The sequence below is a fragment of the Phasianus colchicus genome, chromosome 1 (assembly GCF_987193195.1).
Source record: "Phasianus colchicus chromosome 1, bPhaCol1.hap1.1, whole genome shotgun sequence".
NCBI classification, from domain to species: Eukaryota; Metazoa; Chordata; class Aves; order Galliformes; family Phasianidae; genus Phasianus; species Phasianus colchicus.
Window position 1 is genome coordinate 133,548,532 of NC_143436.1, and position 19,074 is coordinate 133,567,605.

Consider the following 19,074-nt stretch of genomic DNA (forward strand, 5'->3'; position numbering starts at 1 on the left):
AAAAGAAATAATAATTCCAGCAGGGATGCTAGCAACAGCCACAAAAAGATACAAATGTTATTTGAGGACAAAGGGCAAATATTCTTGCAGCATTCAGTACTTGAAAATATGAGCTTAAATGTCATCGTTTTGTCAATTCTCCAAGCACTAGCACGCCTTACAAAACTGACATGTTACTACAGGCCAAGTTGATCAGAATCTTACTTTTTCTGGGACAAGCTTTTCACAGAAAAGTCTGGAAACGCAAAAGATGCATCCCAAAATATTTATTTCTCTTTAAGTTCATGAATAAGTCACTCTCACGACTTTTTTATGCTGAAGGCTAGCAACAGTGATGCCAGCTTCTTCTGCTCACTCCAGGTGCCTTAGAATTACTGTCTTCCTCCCACCACACCTTCTCAGAAATTCATAAGCGTGTTGCCAAGCTCAGCAGTCAACTCTCCAAGGTAAGGCAGCAGGGATGACGCTTCTGCCCACAGTTTCCTGCCTTGCTCTTCTGGCACAGATGAGCACTGGTATCTGCATTTCAGCTACATTAGTTCACAGTCCTCCATCTAATCAAAACTGCTTTCTGCAGCAGGTTACGAGACTGGAAAGCCAACACCCTCTGGTGAAAGAGCAGGACCAAAAGATGGGTACAAAGACTGGCTGGGAGCAAAAGGTTAATCAAACCCGCAGTCCCCTCTGAGAATAGGCAGTGAAAGAGACTGAGAAAACAACATAATGAGCGGGGCTAGGATTTGTGAGGTGCCTCCAGGTCTGTATTCCCAGACTCAGGAGACGAGCACTGTAGGAGTGCTCTGATCACACCTAGACTTCCACATTTCACTCTCACCAGCACCGTGACAGCTTGCGTGTTACCAGAGCTCACTCCTGGCACTTGGAGTGCTGTCATCCTGTAGCCTGGTGACAGCATACAGCCAGCACTACCAACTATCCATTAGCTATGGAGGGGGCTGCGAGGCCCTGAGGATGTGGGCTTTTCAGGCTTGCTTTCTCTGAACTGTTCTTGACTCACTTGCAAAGCTAAAGCTTTGTTTTAACTTGGTGTTTTCACAACACTTTCTCTAATCACCCAGATGTCTGTGATTGACTGTTTTTACTTCTGTTTATCTTTGCATGGTACCATCATGATTTTACAACTCTGAAATTATGATGCTGTGTAGAAAAATACAGGCCTGGCATGATAACAGATGTCTTGAGAAGGACAGACAGGGTGGGCACTAAAGAAGAAAAAAAGAGATAGGCACAGTGTGTGTTCAATCATTTCAACTCTATTAAGCATTTATTTGATTGTTATTACTCAAACTGGAAAAGTAATGATTCCTGGATTAGACTGCAAAGATGATGTTGATATCAACAACAAGAGCTTTTAGGCTTTAGATATAAGTGCACTTCATCTTTGTCTGTATAAAGGATTTGAATATAAAGAGCGGACATGGAATTTAATGCCATTCTTCACATCTTACCTGCACCAACAGATGCTGTTGACTTCTTGTATTTTTGGAGAGAAATCTTTTCTTTTTGGAGATAAATTTTTGGAGCACTAATTTTACTGAGTTCCCAACCATTTTAAGTCATGATGATCTCATCTCTGCAGCTTCAATTAAAGAGTCCTTAAGGACTAACGATTTAAAAATGCTAGACATAATAGTGTCAGGACAGTTTGTGATTGCTGGGATAACATCTACACTCCAAGCACAATTCACTTGCTTCCACTGGAAACACAAAATGATTGCCTGCTCGCAATGATATCACTGTGAATTATAATGCATCACATCATAGAACTACAACTTTTTAATTGTGTTACTGCTTGACTTAAAATAAAAATTGGGAAATGACTGGTTGTTGGAAACAGCCAAAAATTCTTTATCTAAAGAAAAGGTTAATTTCTGTGAGAAGTGAAATCAGATAGCCGTATTACAAAATGAAATGGGACATCATTAAATTCTTCTATCAATAGTTCTCAATTGTTTCTGATTTGAAAACTTCCTGAAAATCATAGAATTGCTCAGGTTGGAAAAGACCTTCAAGGTCATCAAGTCCAATCACAAGCTGACCATACTACCCTCACTCTAACAACCCTCTGCTAAATCATGTCCCTGGGCACCACACCCACAAGGATTTTAAACACATCCAGGGATGGTGACTCAAGCACCTCCCTGGGGAGCCTATTCCAGTGCTTAACAGCTCTTTCTGTAAAGAAGTGTTTCCTGATATCCAACCTAAACTTACCCTGGTGCAACTTGAGGCCATTTCCCCTCGTCCTATCACCTGTCACCAACTGGAAGAGTCCAATTCTTCTCTCGCTGTAAGCACCTTTCAGGTATTGGAAGAGAGCAATAAGGTCTCCCCTCAGCTTCCTTTTCCCCAGACTAAACAGCCCCAGTTCCTTCAGTCACTTCATCTTTCTTTGTGCCAAAGCAAGATTTTGCGCATCCACACAGTAAGCAGGAAAGCTGAAAGCTGGCCAGGCTTTTCAGGGGTTAGTTTTAGTGCAGATCATTTCTCTCATTTAGTTTACCACTGGATCAACGCTGCCTGGGTGACCAAACATTTGGCAAAAAAGGATTTGAGTGGAAGAGAAATGGAATGCAGAGGTGAAACAAGAAGACAGACTTCATAATACCCCTTCGGACACTCTACAATAGTTTAACATCTTTCTTATATTTTTAACTTAAATACAAATTATAAAGCAGCATACAAATGAATCAAGTCATAATAATTATTTTAGTAAAGCTTTTAAAAACAAAGTTATTAAAATATTGTTATTAGATATGTAAAAATACAGTAAATGAAGTAGCTGTTGGAAGCATAGAAAACATATTAGCATCATCCAATATGGTCACCTTTATAGATCCGTTGAATCATGTGAATAAACAGAAATGGAGGGGAAAAAAAGGTGTTCTGATGGTTTTGTTTGGAAGACATTCCAGTCAAACAATTCTTCAGTATGAGCTGATTTAAAGCTGCTGACTGTAAGTTTACTTTCCTTAATCACTTCTCATGAACTTATTTGCACAGTTGACAGATGGTGTAAAACCACCGCCTTATAAATTGTAAGAACTGGACAACTATGATTTGCAATTTTTTCATTTTACATTATTTCTATATGCTCAGAACTACACAAATTATTCACTTAACATTCTAAATTTTTCCATGTTTGTTCTCAATCTAGAAGTAAATTTATATTTGGAAAGTGTGAGCAAAACCTTTGTGGGCATTTTCCAGTTCTGAAAAGGGAAAGTCTAATAATAACTTACTAATTCAATTACGAAGAAAAAAAAAGTCATCTTTTCAAGCAAAGAAAATACAAAGTGCAACTAAAATCCTACCTCATAAATAGTTCATAGTGAGGTATAAAAAAAAAATAATAATTTACTAACAATAATGAAAGTGGCTTAAAAAACAAGGAGAGTCTGGCATCACCTATAAGCAGTGAAGCCAGGCACCTCTGGCTGGAACATATGGCACCACCACTTTACCTGAGCCCAGCAGGTCTTTTAATATTGAATCAATAACAGTATCAAATTCCTGTGGAAATTCAGGCTACTATGGATGATGCAGAAACATCAGTATCAGCATGCATTCAACAAACTTGAGCACTCGTTAAGTCCTGCATCCTGAAAAGCTCTCAAGATTTTAAGGACAACTCCACATACAATGAGCTACAGAATCACACTATTGCTTTGTAGGTGAAATTATCAGAGTTCTTTATGACCTTCGGTATGCAACCTCCGTTCACAATAAAGCCACCAAAACGTTGCTCTCAGTGCTTCTGTTGAACTATACATTTTTAAACAACTTAAACCCCACCAAGCTGTGTATAAGGGTACTATGAACTCCAAACTTACAAATGGAGCAGAGCTCTTAAAGACCTAGAAGGGATGAGAAAGTACAAAAGTCTGTAGCTGTATAGTGTTAAGTTGATCTGAACATTAAGATATCTGTTAACATTTCAGTTTTTAAACCACTACACTACTACTACACAAATGGACAGCTTTGCTCGCAGTTAAACAAGTGTAACAGGAAACATTGTGAAACTGCAGCTCCATCTGCCTTTTCTACCTGAGAGCGGGCAATGGTGATGACAAGATAACATATATAATATATATAAAGCATATTCTATTTTCCTTTGCTTCCAGTTTCCAGAACACTTTTTCCTTCATGACACCCACAAGTCACTCTTGCATAAGCAACACAAGAGTTTGCTCAGAATTAGTTAAATGGATTTTCCCAATCTAATCTGTCATATTAGAAAAGGATTCTTTATTTGGCCAAGATAACAAAGCAGACTTGAAGAGTCAATAGTTTACAGTCTACTGTGACTTCTTTCCCTGTCCTGGGTGAGATGACTGTGTGCTAAATGTCATGTCTGTTTTTCAGGCACCTTCACAACAACAATCTTTTTGGCTCCCACGCTGAGATTTTCCTTTTTGATCACTAGCATGGAAAACAACCTCTGAACAGAAGATAGCATGCCTCCCGTGTGAAATGATTTCAGAACTAAAACATTAAGTTACAATATGTTGGTATTGTCTCTGCTTACAGATGCAGCTGGGCATAGATTATTCTGTGATGTTTCTATTTAGTAGACTTATTTTGTCTAATCTAATAAAAGATGTCTTGTTATGAATGCCAAGTACTTACTGGTACTTACTGGTGCTTCTGGAGAAGAAAAAGTAGTTTTTAAACAAGACCAGCTGGGAAAGTTGCAAGCTGCTTTAAGATTGTAAGACTTGAAGAAAAGTCATGTTTTATCTGTGCTGTCTTTTCCCTTTACAACAAGATATTCAAGCTCTCAATTGTAGATAATCTGGAGTACCACCATGCACATTTTTCCATAAAGCATAAAAAATACCAACAAACTTTCATGGTAAAATACAGCCACATGAGCCCACTCAACCTTAAACTGTGGGTGGCTGTTTTGTCCATCAGGTTCCATAACCACTGCTACCGGTGGTGCCTTCTTGAAAAATCAGTCCTCAAAAAGTTTTTCCTTCCATTTCTCCTTCCTCTTTGACATCAAATACTATCTAAGAACCTCTCTACTCCTATTTTTCTTCTAAAAGAAATAAAAGATGGCATGGCAATGCTATTTGACTTTAGGACAACCCACCAACAGAAATGGGTTAACACATATAACCCATTGTCTGCCTTGGGACAAGTGCACCAACAGGCACCATGCAAAACAAAGACTTGTCATACTTATGAATCCAAAATAGAAAAGGGTTTTCTTCCCATTATAGCATATGGATTTTGAAGTTGATTCATAGAGAAGTACTACAGAAATAAACTCTAAAACATTAAAATTTGCAATTCAGAAATGAAATGCTACCTCTCATCTGAAATGTTTATAGAAGGTATTGCTTTAGAATTTCTCTTTAACAGTCATTTTCAGCTTACCACTAAAGAATTCACCCTTGAACTAGCAAAGAACTCATTTGTTTGAGGGCGTATCAGTTGATACAGAGTACTTTGCATTACTTCCTACCCCTAAATTCTAATTTCTCTTTTCCTTAGTTCTTATTTCTAAAGCCTATAAAATATCAAGTGGTAACAAAGAAAAGCAGTTCTAACATTTTTTCACTAACAATGAAAATATCAAAATCACTCATATTGCTCATCACTGCAATTCTTTGTCAAACTTAAACCATCATAGACTGGGATGTTAAAACAGTAACATCTCCTACTAAAATGCTCAAAAAACATCCAAGAAATTACAGTCAGATCCAAACTAAACTATTTATACAGATACATTATCAGAAAGTATTCTTCTCACAGTGGGTAACATTACATAAAGAATTGGCCATTGCTGCAGAATACGGTACCAGGCCTAACTGAATGAAGTCTGACTATTTACTATCTTCTCTGTATTCCTATTACAAAGAGATTATTACCGTGATACCATGGTTATTACCATGGTCTCTTCTCATTGGTGACAGGATGAGGGGAAATGGCCTCAAGTTGCACCAGGGTAAGTTTAGGTTGGATATCAGGAAACACTTCTTTACAGAAAGGGTTGTTAAGCACTGGAATAGGCTCCCCAGGGAGGTGCTTGAGTCACCATCCCTGGATGTGTTTAAAATCTTTTTGGACGTGGTGCTCAGGGACATGACTTAGTGGAGGGTTGTTAGAGTGAGGGTGGTATGGTCAGCTTGTGATTGGACTTGATGACCTTGAAGGTCTTTTCCAACCTGAGCAATTCTATGATATCTGAATCATTAATTTGCCATAATTTCAACTTTGTTTTTACCACTCTCTTTTTCTTTCCTAAAGAAGTTATTTTACTTCTGTAAGGAAGGATTTCCACATCTCGAGGTAGAAGTCTCTTCATTCCTGGATGAAGCCCCCAAGTGAAGTGGTGAAAACCCCATTATAAGAGGTGTTTACAAGACAGTCTACCAAACTTACAGGTTTACACAGCTGGACTTTACTCCACACAACCGGTGCTCTCTACATCTCTACTTTGAATGTTTGAAAATATTAATCAACTGCCTGGGACAGCTCCAAAAATCACCTTATCAAAATCACAGCACATCTGACTAAAGGAAAGTCAGCCACCAAAGTGAACATGTACAATCACAGCGAAAACGCTTCCTCACAGAAACTTGAGATCAGTCTTCAAATATTCCACTCAACGTAGCTTGTTGGTAACAGCTGAGTAGTGCTTTTTAAATCTTTGTCTTTGTTGCTTATGTTAGCATGGGCAAAAAAGTCAACACTGAAATATAATTTCAGACAATGTATTTCTAAAATTCTTTCAAGGACAACCATGGTCTCACCAAGGCCTGAGCCACAATATACCATTCAGACTCCTTCATCTATGTGTTCTAAGCATTTCTAGGATTAAAGTCCAGCAGAAATTGTCTTCAGATTTTTTTAATATGGAAATTACAAAACGATAATGTAAATAATTATTCCCAAATTGATATATTTTCATTACAAAGCAGAATTAGCATAAACACATTTGAATAAAGTGACATGCTCTGCCTGTCATTCTTGCCTTCAACCCTCCCCAAATACTTCAGCACATTTTATTTATAGTTTTTAATAACATACAGTCCATCCAAACATACTATTAAAAATACCATGACAAAGAGCCACATAAGTTGGAACAACCTCCTTTTTCGTAGTGCATACAAGTTTAGCAGAGATACAGTTCACAGAGGGTCTGTTTAATTACATGAAAATATTTCAGTTTTTATCCATGCTTAAGGATCTGTGTGAACAGGCCATCTGGACAGCATTTACTGTGACTAAACACCCCATGAAAAAGTTAAGCAAGGTGTATACTCTGTGGATGGGATACACTTCACTGAACTGCACCAATGTTAAGGAAAACAGACAGCCATTTAGAACTGTATAGAGGAATGTGAACCTTCAGAGGGGAGTTCTGAGTTTTAAGTATCTATCATTATAGAGTATGAAATGGGATTAAATTAGTCTTCCAACATCTCATGTTTAATAGTGATCTACAGAAGTTTTTGGGCAGACCTGGGAAGTATTCCAAACCTGACAAGAATTCTGTTTTTATCTCTTTGTTTCTGTTTATGTTAGCCAGCCCCCCCACCCCACGCCAAATAAAAACACCACTACTATCACAAAAAACAAAACCTACAAACAACCTAACTGTGATGGGAAAGAAAGGTATCCTGCAAATTCCTCTCTCATTCTTCAATAGGAATGAGAGAAGCCCTTTTCCTGAAACTTAAAAGTGGATCTTTCTCATGATCATGTAATGATCATACAACAATCATGATCATATTTTCCTCCTCCAGAAATGCTCAAGTGATGCTCTTCCCATTTATCTGGAAATCCTATAAGTGACAGCCATGGAAGTCTCTGAGATGCTCCGAGTGTCAGCATTCAGGGAAAGGCTGAGACAGATCTTCGAATTAGAAGTGGAACGTTTAATAGCCAGCAAAACGTGTCTCAGAGCTAAATAAAACCCAGAATAGAGAAAAAAGGTTAAACCCAAAGTGGGACATAGATTCTAAATCTAAGGGAGTTGACCTCAACTTTAATAAAACAGGAACTCCAAAAAAAAGCACTCACATTTTAAGGCTTGTCTTCTCAGTCCTCTCCCTTCGCTTTCTACCCTCTTGGATCATCATTCCAAGCTCTGTGTTTCCAGCAGAACACTCCCCTTTCAAACTATTAACAATTCAGTCCATAAACAGTGTTTTTTCTTTACTGTGGCAATTCTCCAAGTAAGGACTGTGAGATCATCACACAATTGTTTCTTCCACAGAACAATAACTACTCAGTACCAGCATGTAATCATTAATTAGGAAGCAGAAAAAAAAAAAAAAAGAGAAGTTGCACTATTCTCTCCTGACATTCTTCTAGGCACTTAAAAGCCTCAAAAACACAAGCTAAGCACTTATTAATAAACAAGTAACTGGAGAACAAAACAGTGTTGCCAGAAGTACATTTAAAAGGCTTCTTCCTGTGGCATTTCTCTCCTGCTATCTTATGGATAATCCTGCTAAAGAATGACTGGATCGATGTCCTAATTGCTGATCAATTCATGCTGAATAGCTCAGTATTTGCAACAGCAGAAAGTGCATTACTCACCCTTACTCAAAGAATTCAGCTCCGTTTTGAACCTGGTGCTGAGACAAACTAGCACCTAAGCAACAAGCAATTTTTCACCAGCAGACAGTTGCAAATTTAAGCATTTGTCAGACTAAGGAGGTATCTGGGGCAGCGGCTGTCACTGACTGTAAGTACTGCACCCATCATTTGTCACTACAGACACACCATGGATCTTCAACCACAATTTTCACTTCAGAACAACCTCTTCTTCCACTTGTCATGAGTTGCTGCCCAACAATCTGCCTCTAAAGGCATCTTTACCACAGGCTAAACTTACATACCTTTGTCCAGACAAATTTTCTTGATGTCCACTTATCACACAAGTTTCTCTGTGCACTACAGGTAACACAGGGCAACAGAGAAGGCAGCAAGTCTCATACTATATACTAATGATTAAAAGCACAAGCTGCCAAACAGCCTAAATCGTAGAATCATAGGATCACAAGGCTGGAAAGGACCTACAAGATCATCTAGTCAAACTGTCCTCACGTTACCACTGCTACCACAAGCAATCCAAAGAACCCAAGCAATAATTCTCCTTCATAAATCTTCAAGTTCCTCCTTAAAAATAAATCAAGAATTCTCTTACTGACTACTGTCTGATATTATGGAATTATCAATACACATACCTACACTGGTAAAATATCTTATCTATATGCAGTTAATTTTCTCTAAAGCACGTATTTGGACACTTCTGTTTCTGTGTTACTGCCTTTCTACAATATGACGCTGTTATATAGACTGCCATCAGTCCTCTGGTGGACTACAGACATCCTGCTTGTTATCTAGCTGATGTTAGTCACAGTCCCAAGCTCCTCATTATTCCAGCTACGCAGCTGGAGCAATTAAAATTCACATTTTCCTAGCCTTCCTGACATTTCCAACACAGCTGTTTCAGACTCCTCTTGTAACATCATTCCTTTGATCATCCCTGTAGACCTCCTCCACATCTGTTACACGATGAACTCAAGTTTTTGGACTGCAATAACCCTAACCCGCTTACCCTCACACAGACCTTTCTCCTTCAAAGTCTTCAGCTGCTGAACTTCCTGCTCATAGGAAAAGGGTCTTGCATTACTTCCTAAGCTGAGGCTGTAGCACCATCCAATTTCAGGCATTCAGCACAAATGCCGGAGTCAGGTGCCTGTTAACAGTCAAGAGAGAAAAGTGGGAGTTTGGAGCCTAATTAAAAATCTGCCTCCTTCCACTGATTATATAAGAGATTAGACTGCTAATTTTGACACCAAGGTTAGACTCAGTAAAGTGAATTCCTGTCAGTGTATGGCCTGACACTTTGTGGTGTTGAATTCCATCCCTTCAGCACTACAAATTGTAAAATTAATTGTTCCTGTACAATCACTTCACCTAAAGTAGTGTACAGGAAATGAATGTCCACCTCCCATCAGGAAGTTTCAACTGCCTGCTTTTAGTATAACGTCATAACAATATCAACTTTAAAAGAAAAAAAAAGTTTTGAAAAAACTAAGTCAACTAACTTCATTTCATAACTAATTCATTTTACATATCCACCTCCAGTTGTCTCCACTTTTCTTTGTGCCACTTCTTTGCTTGAATTCATAGCTCTTACACTCAACTAACCCTCCTCTATCTCAAACAATAATTTCAAAACTACACCATACTAAATGCCTCAGTAGAATCCAGAGAGACCAGATCTAGCACAGTTTTCTTTTTCAAGAAAACCTATCATCTTATTAAAAAAAGATATTAGGTCAGTCTGACATGACCTATCTCAGGAAAATAGATTGTGTTTCATTGTCTTTCTATTCACTTTCCATGTCTTTAATTATTAATTCCTTCAAGTCTTCTCTAAGTTTATTAAGGTCAAGTTAAGAACTCTGAAGTTGCCTACATCGCATTTTCTATTTCCTTACAGCTATATATTATATTCAATAATATAAAGTTATAAAAGTCCTTTTAAAAAAAATCTTAGTAGCTGAGCTATATTTTAATTATCCATTAAATAGGTACCTTTAAGAAATTCCTGAGTACATGGCAACTTTGCAAGTCACTGTGGCAGCCAGAAAGTTTGAATTCTTTAAAAATAGCCAAGATTCAAATACGTCTGCTTCTTCTGAGATTACAGAGTTATGTGAAATTATCAGTGAAATATCCAAGACTTTCTGAAATCTCCTGAGACCTCAAGTGAGAAGAAGCAAAGCAAAATATAGCTACAGCACTGGTTTAACTTGCTATGCAAAAACCCAGTGCAAATTTGTGCTAAATAAGCCTCTGTACAGGGTGAAAAGTACCATAAACTTCAACCATTTAGGACAATTTCTTACACAAACTGTTAAATGCATTCATGTAGATTTCTTGATTCACTGGGTGTCTCAAGCATCTTAGATCTGGATAAGTTGTTGTGTGGAGGTGTACTTTTCCTGATAAAATTTAAAAGCTTTTTACAAGGATGAATACTTCATAACATTCAAGAAAATTGTTCAATAGAATGTATGAACCATTTTTTTTTCTATATGAGAGTTCCTTTAGCACTTTTGTATCTCTATTAGCTCACCATACACGTTACTGAATGTGTGCTATTTATATATATGAATACCTTAAACACACAAAAACTCTTTCACTTAGTCTGCAATTTTAAGTTCTCTTTTTGACCCAAATTGGTCTATTTATCTCTTAAGCTGCAAGCAATCATCCTATTAATGATCAATCATCCTGTTAAAAGTACAAGCACCTTGTCTCCTTCAGACAACCTGGGCATGAATTTTATAGATGCCTTGGCTGGTCATACACCTAGTTATTGATTTGATCTACAAACAGAAGAACTGAGTCGTACACACTACCTCTTAAAAATGGGTTTGTAGCTGACTGTACATGCCATAATGTTCAAAATACCTGGTTAAGATTCCTTCTGAAAAGCACAGCTAAAAACTTCAGCATGGATTCTGTCCAAACTTACACATACAGGGCACCTCAATAAACTAGTTCAGCATGGTAACTCAGCACAAGAGCACACTGTAACTATAAGGTTCAGTCCTACTGAAATCAGTAGAAAAGTTAAGGTTTTTCCAGATGCAGGTTTTATTATTAAACTGTCTTCTTGGAAGCTCCACAAGGGACAGTGGAAATGATCCACTCACAAAGTTTACAAGAACGAAAGCAATATGCTGGGAAGTTATCTTGAGGTTTGAGTTAGATGGTTTGGATTAAGTGCTATCCTCTCAGCATGTTTTAGTGAAAGAGTGAGTCTTGAAATGCTCACGATGATTTTGTGTAGTTCATCTAAGCATTTCCCAAGGATAACACTGAGGTTATTAACAATTAGGTACTGGAAATTTTGTAATCTAAACACTGTAATAACTTTATAATCAAAGTATAAGCAAAGGGATAAAATGAGTATGTTATTGAATTGAATGTAAACTTGGAAAGAATAATGTTCCAAACATTTTAATACCTGGATATAACAGTAGCATTTAATTCCAGACAGCCCCAATTTATTTCGTGCTTGCACAGAACATGTTGTAGGCTAAACACCTGTAAAAAGACATAGAAGTTCCCCTAATAAAGAAACAAAGAAATAATCTACAGATTATTGCATTCTTCAGAAAACACTTGAAATTAAGCTTCTTCTCCCACAGTCTCTGCTCTATACAGATGTTCTCATTAGCTGTGTATCTTCTTGTCCTCTAACCCCTTTTTTTCCCATCGTTCTCCTTGCATTCAGGCTTTACTCAATCTGATTATGCCTTCATTTAGTACATTATTCAGATCCAGGCCTTTGTCTCTGCCTGCAGTGCTGAAGTCATGATTAATTCTTCAGGCTAGAATCAACAGTCAGATAGAAAAACACTTAATGTAATGTAGAACATTATTAAAAGGCCAAATGCCTTGTATTATGTAATAAGTGCGCACACAGTTACTGCAATTATACATACCAATCAGTATTGATTTATCCCTAACAAGAGGATGATGAACGTGATGGCCCACGAAACACGATCACTGTGCGTTTAACACACCCATGTATTCACACAAGGCTGCTGCTCTGCATCTCAATGTAATTTACATGCCGGCAAGAAGGAAAAAGGAGGAGAATGAACAAACGAATGGGTAGTAGTTTCTGTTAGAAAATAAAACACAGCAAAAGCAGAGAGTAAAACTGCAGTAAAAACTAACAGTATCATTACGTGCACAGCAAGCTTCTTGACAATTCTCTCTCCCTACTCAGTCACTCGTGCAGTTTGTCCATTAGTCACATAGGCCAGTATCTGCAACCAGGGCACACCTTCAGTAGCTGCCACCCAGACACTGACAAAAGAGAAAGCAAAGACTGCTACCTAACAGGGGTGCCATTGGAAATAATTTATGTCTCAAGCAAGCACAGTAAGGAGGTAGCACAACCAAAAGAACTATGTGGAGCATGATATACACAACACTGAGCTTGACTTACTGAAAAAGCCACTGACAAATTGATTCAAAGAAAAAGTGTACCAAACATCAAGCAAGCAGGCAAACAGAAGCGGGTGACATTCTCTTTTCTTTTTTCCATATTTTTTCTTTGAATCTAATCTAACACAATGCTTCAAATGAGTTGTGGGATCTGTCTACATGGAATTAATTGCACTGCCAGGGCCATTTTTGAGAAACGCTTAATTAGGATGATATGCCGTCCCTGAAGGGGAGCCCTAAATGCTGGGCTTTTTATGCTATTGTCATAGATTTCTTTGAGAGTGTGAAAACAGAACCCACAGGGGACAAGGCATAGTTGTCTTGGAGAAGAATGAAAATGCTGTAAGAAGCAGCACTGAACAGGACGGAGATGCAGGATTGCCCCAGGCATATCTTTCCCCATGCAGACAATGACTAATAGAAGAAATAAAGATGGCATGAATGACTGGTATTACTGCAATTCCTTTTAAGTCTCGGTAAAGCTAGCTCCAGGGTCTAGCAATGCTAACTTGCAGCTGGCAATTTCATCCCTAATGTCTTGGGACCCAACGCATGCTGGACTCCCAGTCTACTCTTAACTCAGCATGGTGTAATGAAAAATTAAGTCCCCACATAAACCCCAAAGCATCTTGTTGTGTACTGCATTCCATTCTGCCCCAGTGAAACAATCCAGGTCAGAGTATCCAAAGCTTGCTTCACTCCCAGATTTAGGTACAATCCTGGTAATAAACCCCTCCAGACTCCATAACTGATGTCAGTCTGCATTGAGACAAAGATCTGATACAAGAAAGGCAACTGCTACATGAGATCGCGCATTTACTGGCTCTGCTCAAGCTTTCAAGTGAGCTTGTTTGCGATTGGGAAAACTGGCTCTGAGAAGTAACGACTGTTCTCTAAGGCAACACTCATTGTACTCAACTCTAAAATGACACTGGGGGCACTATATCAGAGATGAGGAGACTGAGGGTTCCCTCCCAGCTTCTGCACATGACCAGCCACAAGACCACAAGTACAACATTTCATCTCTCACTGCCTCTTATTCCCACACCAGTGAAACCTCCAGCCTCTATTTGCCTGGCTGCCTGCTTTGTATCACTGCATCATCAGCACATGTGCCATCACTTCTCTTATTCTATGAAATCCCAGATGTCAGGTGCAGCTGGTCAACATACAGCCCACCAAAAGCTGTTGTGGCTTGCAGGAAGCAAGAGAGCCCCAGCACTGAACTCTGTTTGAGAATGAGGGGAAAAGAGCATTGCCTCACAAGAGTCTACTGCCAACGGGAGCCCTATCAGGACACACACTTACCACACAGCCTAGTCATGCAGCATTAACTTCTGCACGCTCCCACGTCACAGGACATAAAACAGCTCACATGGTGAAGAAGGAAACACTTGACAAACTTAGACTAATGTTATGGCCCAAGAAGATTCCGTTCCCAACCTAAAGGATATTGAGCTATGCTACAGCAATATCCAATGACCACAAAAGCAGATCTGCTTTCCTCCCTCTGTACTAACTCAGTGTTCAAGGGAGGAAAACTAAAGAACCACCAATTCACTCTTATAGTAGAAGCAGGTTACAAACATTGGCCTTCAGCACAGGCTATATTTAAATCTCACAAACTTTTAGAAGCACATCAACTGTTCAAAGATGTGTTCAGTTTACACTGTCACTAGCTAACAGTCTTCCTGAGCTTCTGTGGGCAACGCACCCAAAGACAGCAGAAAACCCCTGGTGAATACAATAAAGTATCCACAGTACAAAAAATAGCACAAGCATACCACTGATACCAGGTGCAGGACCCTGCCAGCACTTTCTCATTTGTAAGAAAGAAGTTACTTTTGCTCTATCACCTTTAACTTTTTCCATTTTTGAGCTTTTGTACTCAGTGTCCATAGATAATCACCACATTATAGTATTAATCACTAAAGCCGTTATTACCTTTCTCCAGCTTTCAGAGATGAAATTCAGCCTGGGCATCCAGTTCTTTTTAAATAAAGCCTGAAAGACAAAAAATGACAATCAGTTTCTGACTGAATGGATCCAAACAAACAGACCAGTATTGCAGGAGGAAAAAAAAAAAAAAAAAAACCACTCCAAAAAAAACAATATAGGAGCAAGTGGGGGAAAAAAAAAAAAAATCACTAAATTCATTAAAATGTAGTGTTGACATTTTATAATGTAGCTCCTCCAACACTGGAAACAGAAGCTGGACTGTGCATCAGTTCTGAGAACAAAGAACCAGGTGTTGCTGGTTCTACACTTAATGACAGTGACATATATTAATGAAAGCATGCATTTAACTAAAGCAACTTTTCTATTAAGTTTGTAAAAGACTCAGTGCAGTTACAGTACATGAAGCTTAATAAATAAGCTACTTCGTGCCACAGCAACAATCTTGCTCACCCAGCACAGCTTCTCAGTTCTTCTTAACTTTTGCCTGCCCCTTCCAGCTGCAGCCAGTGCCAGGCCACCGCAAGGCATCACAAAATCATCTCATAAGAGGTTTCTCCAGGCAACGGGAACACAACCAACCAAACTGAGAACCTACTCTGTTCTGCAGAGACCCCCAAGTAATTTTCATGCCTTATAGGCCCAGGCTGAATTCAGATGTCGCTGATGGAGAGGATCAAAAGTTTCACCTCTTATTTCCAAAACTCACTGTGACAAAGAACACACTGTTTTCGGCCACACCAAGAACACTTGGCACACCCAAGCAACAGGCATCTTAACATTCTTTTTCCCTTTCAAGAAGCACAATGAAGATATCTCCTACCACAAAATGTAGAATGGGATAAAATGTACCATAAATCAATCAGTCCAGAATCCTTAGCCAAGTTCATTGTAAAACAAATACAAAGCACACAGCCATCACACATTATCTAACATTTCGCCTCTGGTCTCTTCTCAGTTCCTATCTCAGGACACATTCGTTATTTTGTGGGGCAACTGGTCTGTGTTTTTAGGTTTCTACTTTCTGAAATGAAGCAGGAGTACCCTGCTGAAAAGTGTTTTACAATGGTAAACAAGGAGCAGGAATATCACACCCTGGCACAAGGGTAGCTGTAGCGTTTGATAGTGCAAAACCTATTGGGATGGTGAATGGGGTAAGATACACAGACAAAACCTGGCGCTTCTTTCTATAAAGAGAGCAGCCCATAGAGTGAACGATCACTCCAATTCACTCATTCTAGAAGAAAACCCTGGAATAAAATGTTCTACAAAAAAGCAGGGGATCGGCATGAAGGAGCAAACTGGAGATCAAAGTATGGATGGAAAGGGGCTGTGACACAGGACAGTGCAGGCCAGGAGCCAGTTGAGCGCTCTGGATCTCCTCAGCCTTGTGAAGGCAACAGCAAGACTTCCTCTAATGCACTCCTACTGGTTACTGTCTCTGTCATAGACCAGATGTGACCATCTCAGACCTAACCCATCTTTTCCTTGCTTTTCTTTATTTTAATGGCATGAAAAATCTGGGAACTTTTCCTTGTCAGAATGAAACAGAGTCTGCCTGAACCCATGCTGGGCACAGTCACCCATTTGCAATGTCCCAGGATACTGCAAGTCCAGACATCATGGAAGAAAAGCTCAACCCCAAAAAGCAACATCAGTGCATCCAGAGTGTTCTCCTCACTTACTTTCCACTGCTCAACTCTTTTCAAGAGGGAACCCAATCCTCAGCAAGAGGTTCTGACTTCCCAGCCAGAAGGCCATTGGGAGGCTCCTAGGGCAAACTGCTCAAAACAGGGCCATCCCTTAGGTCTGAAGTTGCTCAGGGCCTAAAACATCCCTTGGCAAATTGTTTGACTGCTAGACAACCTGTTATATATGTCCAGTGCTGCTAGAACCAAGCAGGCAAGACAACTTGTTCCTGTGGGAAGAAGCTACTTCTCTAGTAAAATATCCAAGTGTGGAAAATTTACAAATATACACGGGAGGATTAAGAAAGCTAAAACTTTAGTTCACAGAATCACAGAATTGCCAGGGTTGGAAGGGACCTCAAGGATCATGAATCTCCAACCCCCCTGCCACGTGCAGGGCCACCAACCATTCCACCTAATGCTAGACCAGACTGCCCAGGGCCCCATCCAATCTGGCTTTGAACACCTCCAGGGACGGGGCATCCACAACCTCCCTGGGCAGCCTGTTCCAGTACCTCACCACTCTCTCCGTAAAGAATTTCCCCTGACATCCAACCTATATCTCCCTTCCCTCAGCTTAAAACCATTTCCCCTTGTCCTGCTGTCACTCACCCTTTCAAAGAGTTGATTCCCCTCCTCTTTGTAGGCTCCCTTTAGGTAATGAAAGGCTGCAATGAGGTCACCCCACAGCCTTCTTTTCTCCAGGCTGAACAAGCCCAGCTCCCTCAGCCTGTCCTCATAGGGGAGGTGCTCCAGTCCCCTGATCATCTTCGTGGCCCTCCTCTGGACCCTCTCCAACAGCTCCCTGTCTTTCTTGTACTGGGGGCTCCAGACCTGGACGCAGTATTCCAGATGGGAATGAGTCACAAACAGAACACTACTTAAAATGTTAAATTCAAGGGAGATTCATTAAAAAAGCAGTGATCAGACTAGTAATGCAGTTGTTAAGATTATGTTGTCAGCTTACAATGATGCCTGTGAACATTCAAATCAAACTATTAAAGATACCCCAGCACTGAAATAAAAGAAACCAGACAGAGCTAGAAAACACTAAGAGGAAACCACATAGACTAAAAAGAATTTCTGATTTAAATTGGGATTCTAACGGTTGAGAAAAAGTGAAGAAGAAACACCTCAATGTCAGACAACGCACCCACAATAAAAGCAGATATCCTGTTGGGGTTTAACAGCTAATGAGCTGCACAAAAAGTAGCAATGAGACTGAGTCAGAAATACTGACTACTGCAGGCTGAATGCTGACCAGTCTGTAACCTGTGTGAAAAAGGGCTTACGAAGGCAACAGAAAGGCAGCCTCACCAGAGCAATTCAAATGACTGTGAAGCTCAGAAACATGGAGGGTGAGGTGACTTACAGTTTGGTCTCCAGAAATACCATGACAAACACCAGAAGGGTGAAAATAGAACTAACATAATGTTTATCTCAATTCTGTTAACTGAAATAACAGCAACCAAGAAAGCTAATTCAGTCAAGGAAAAATTTGGTATTTATATAAAAGAAACACTATGCCATTGCTTTAAGAAGACACTAGACTTGACAGCTCAGGAAACTATCCAGTCCCATGCTTTATGCACTTGTCAGCAAAGCATGTAAGATTTCTTAGAGGAGCAAGCCTCTTCAAAGTTTTCTTCTCTTTTCATGGTTGGTCCAAAGTGAAAGTGGAATAAATTTGAGGTTCGTTTCTCATCTGAACTGACAGCCATAGAAGCTACAAAGCATTTAACTTACTCTAGATGTTGGAGAGTTCCTGAACAAGGACAGAGACATGATATTACATGGAGCTTTGTTCAAGGTTAAACGCAATATGCAAGGCAAAGTCATTTACTATTTTAATTATTGTCATTTGGTAACTTCAGTGCAAGCACATAAAGCTCCTACTTGGTATCTTTTATAACTTATTTATGACTTATGAATCCATTTATTTAGTACAGTTATTTTTTCTTTTTCCATTCTAAAAGCAGGATGCATACTGTGAAAAGCTCCTGGGCACAGCACAAGCTACTCACAAAGCAAGTCACAGCCAGCCACAGTCACAAGGTTAAGTGCTGACACAACAGACCTGCTACTATAGTTATAACCCTGTAATGTGTTTTACCACCACTTACCTTCAGTGCATTTAATGTAAATATGTAAACGTGGTAAGTCATTTCACTTATAACGAAGATATGAAAATGGGATGATAACGAATCTAAGAATCTTACGTAAATGCTATGACTAAAAATGACTAGTTCAGTGGCCATAAGCAAATCATAATGCATCTCCTGTAGTGCTTGTGAGCCATCCCTACTGATATCCTACCACAGTGTCATCCTTCTCCTTTAGATTGTATTCTACCACAGCTCAATTGAATTGTTAGTCCGCCTTGCTTGCCTCTCAGCTTTGAGGCAAT

At 39.3% G+C, this 19,074-nt stretch overlaps 1 protein-coding gene across 24 annotated transcripts in view; it reads right to left on the minus strand.

Annotated features, from left to right (window-relative positions):
* INPP4A (inositol polyphosphate-4-phosphatase type I A) overlaps nt 1–19,074 on the minus strand; it is a 114,260-nt gene that overhangs the window by 56,905 nt on the left and 38,281 nt on the right. For 18 of the 24 annotated variants that reach the window (XM_090127088.1, XM_090127084.1, XM_090127057.1 and 15 more), the window contains one exon: nt 14,968–15,027. The gene's annotated coding sequence lies outside the window, so the exon portion shown is untranslated. Of the gene's footprint in view, nt 1–9,604; nt 9,746–12,031; nt 12,112–12,512; nt 12,695–14,967; nt 15,028–19,074 lie in introns of all 24 variants that reach the window. The other 6 variants (XM_090127005.1, XM_090126984.1, XM_090127007.1 and 3 more) reach the window with 4 other exon arrangements.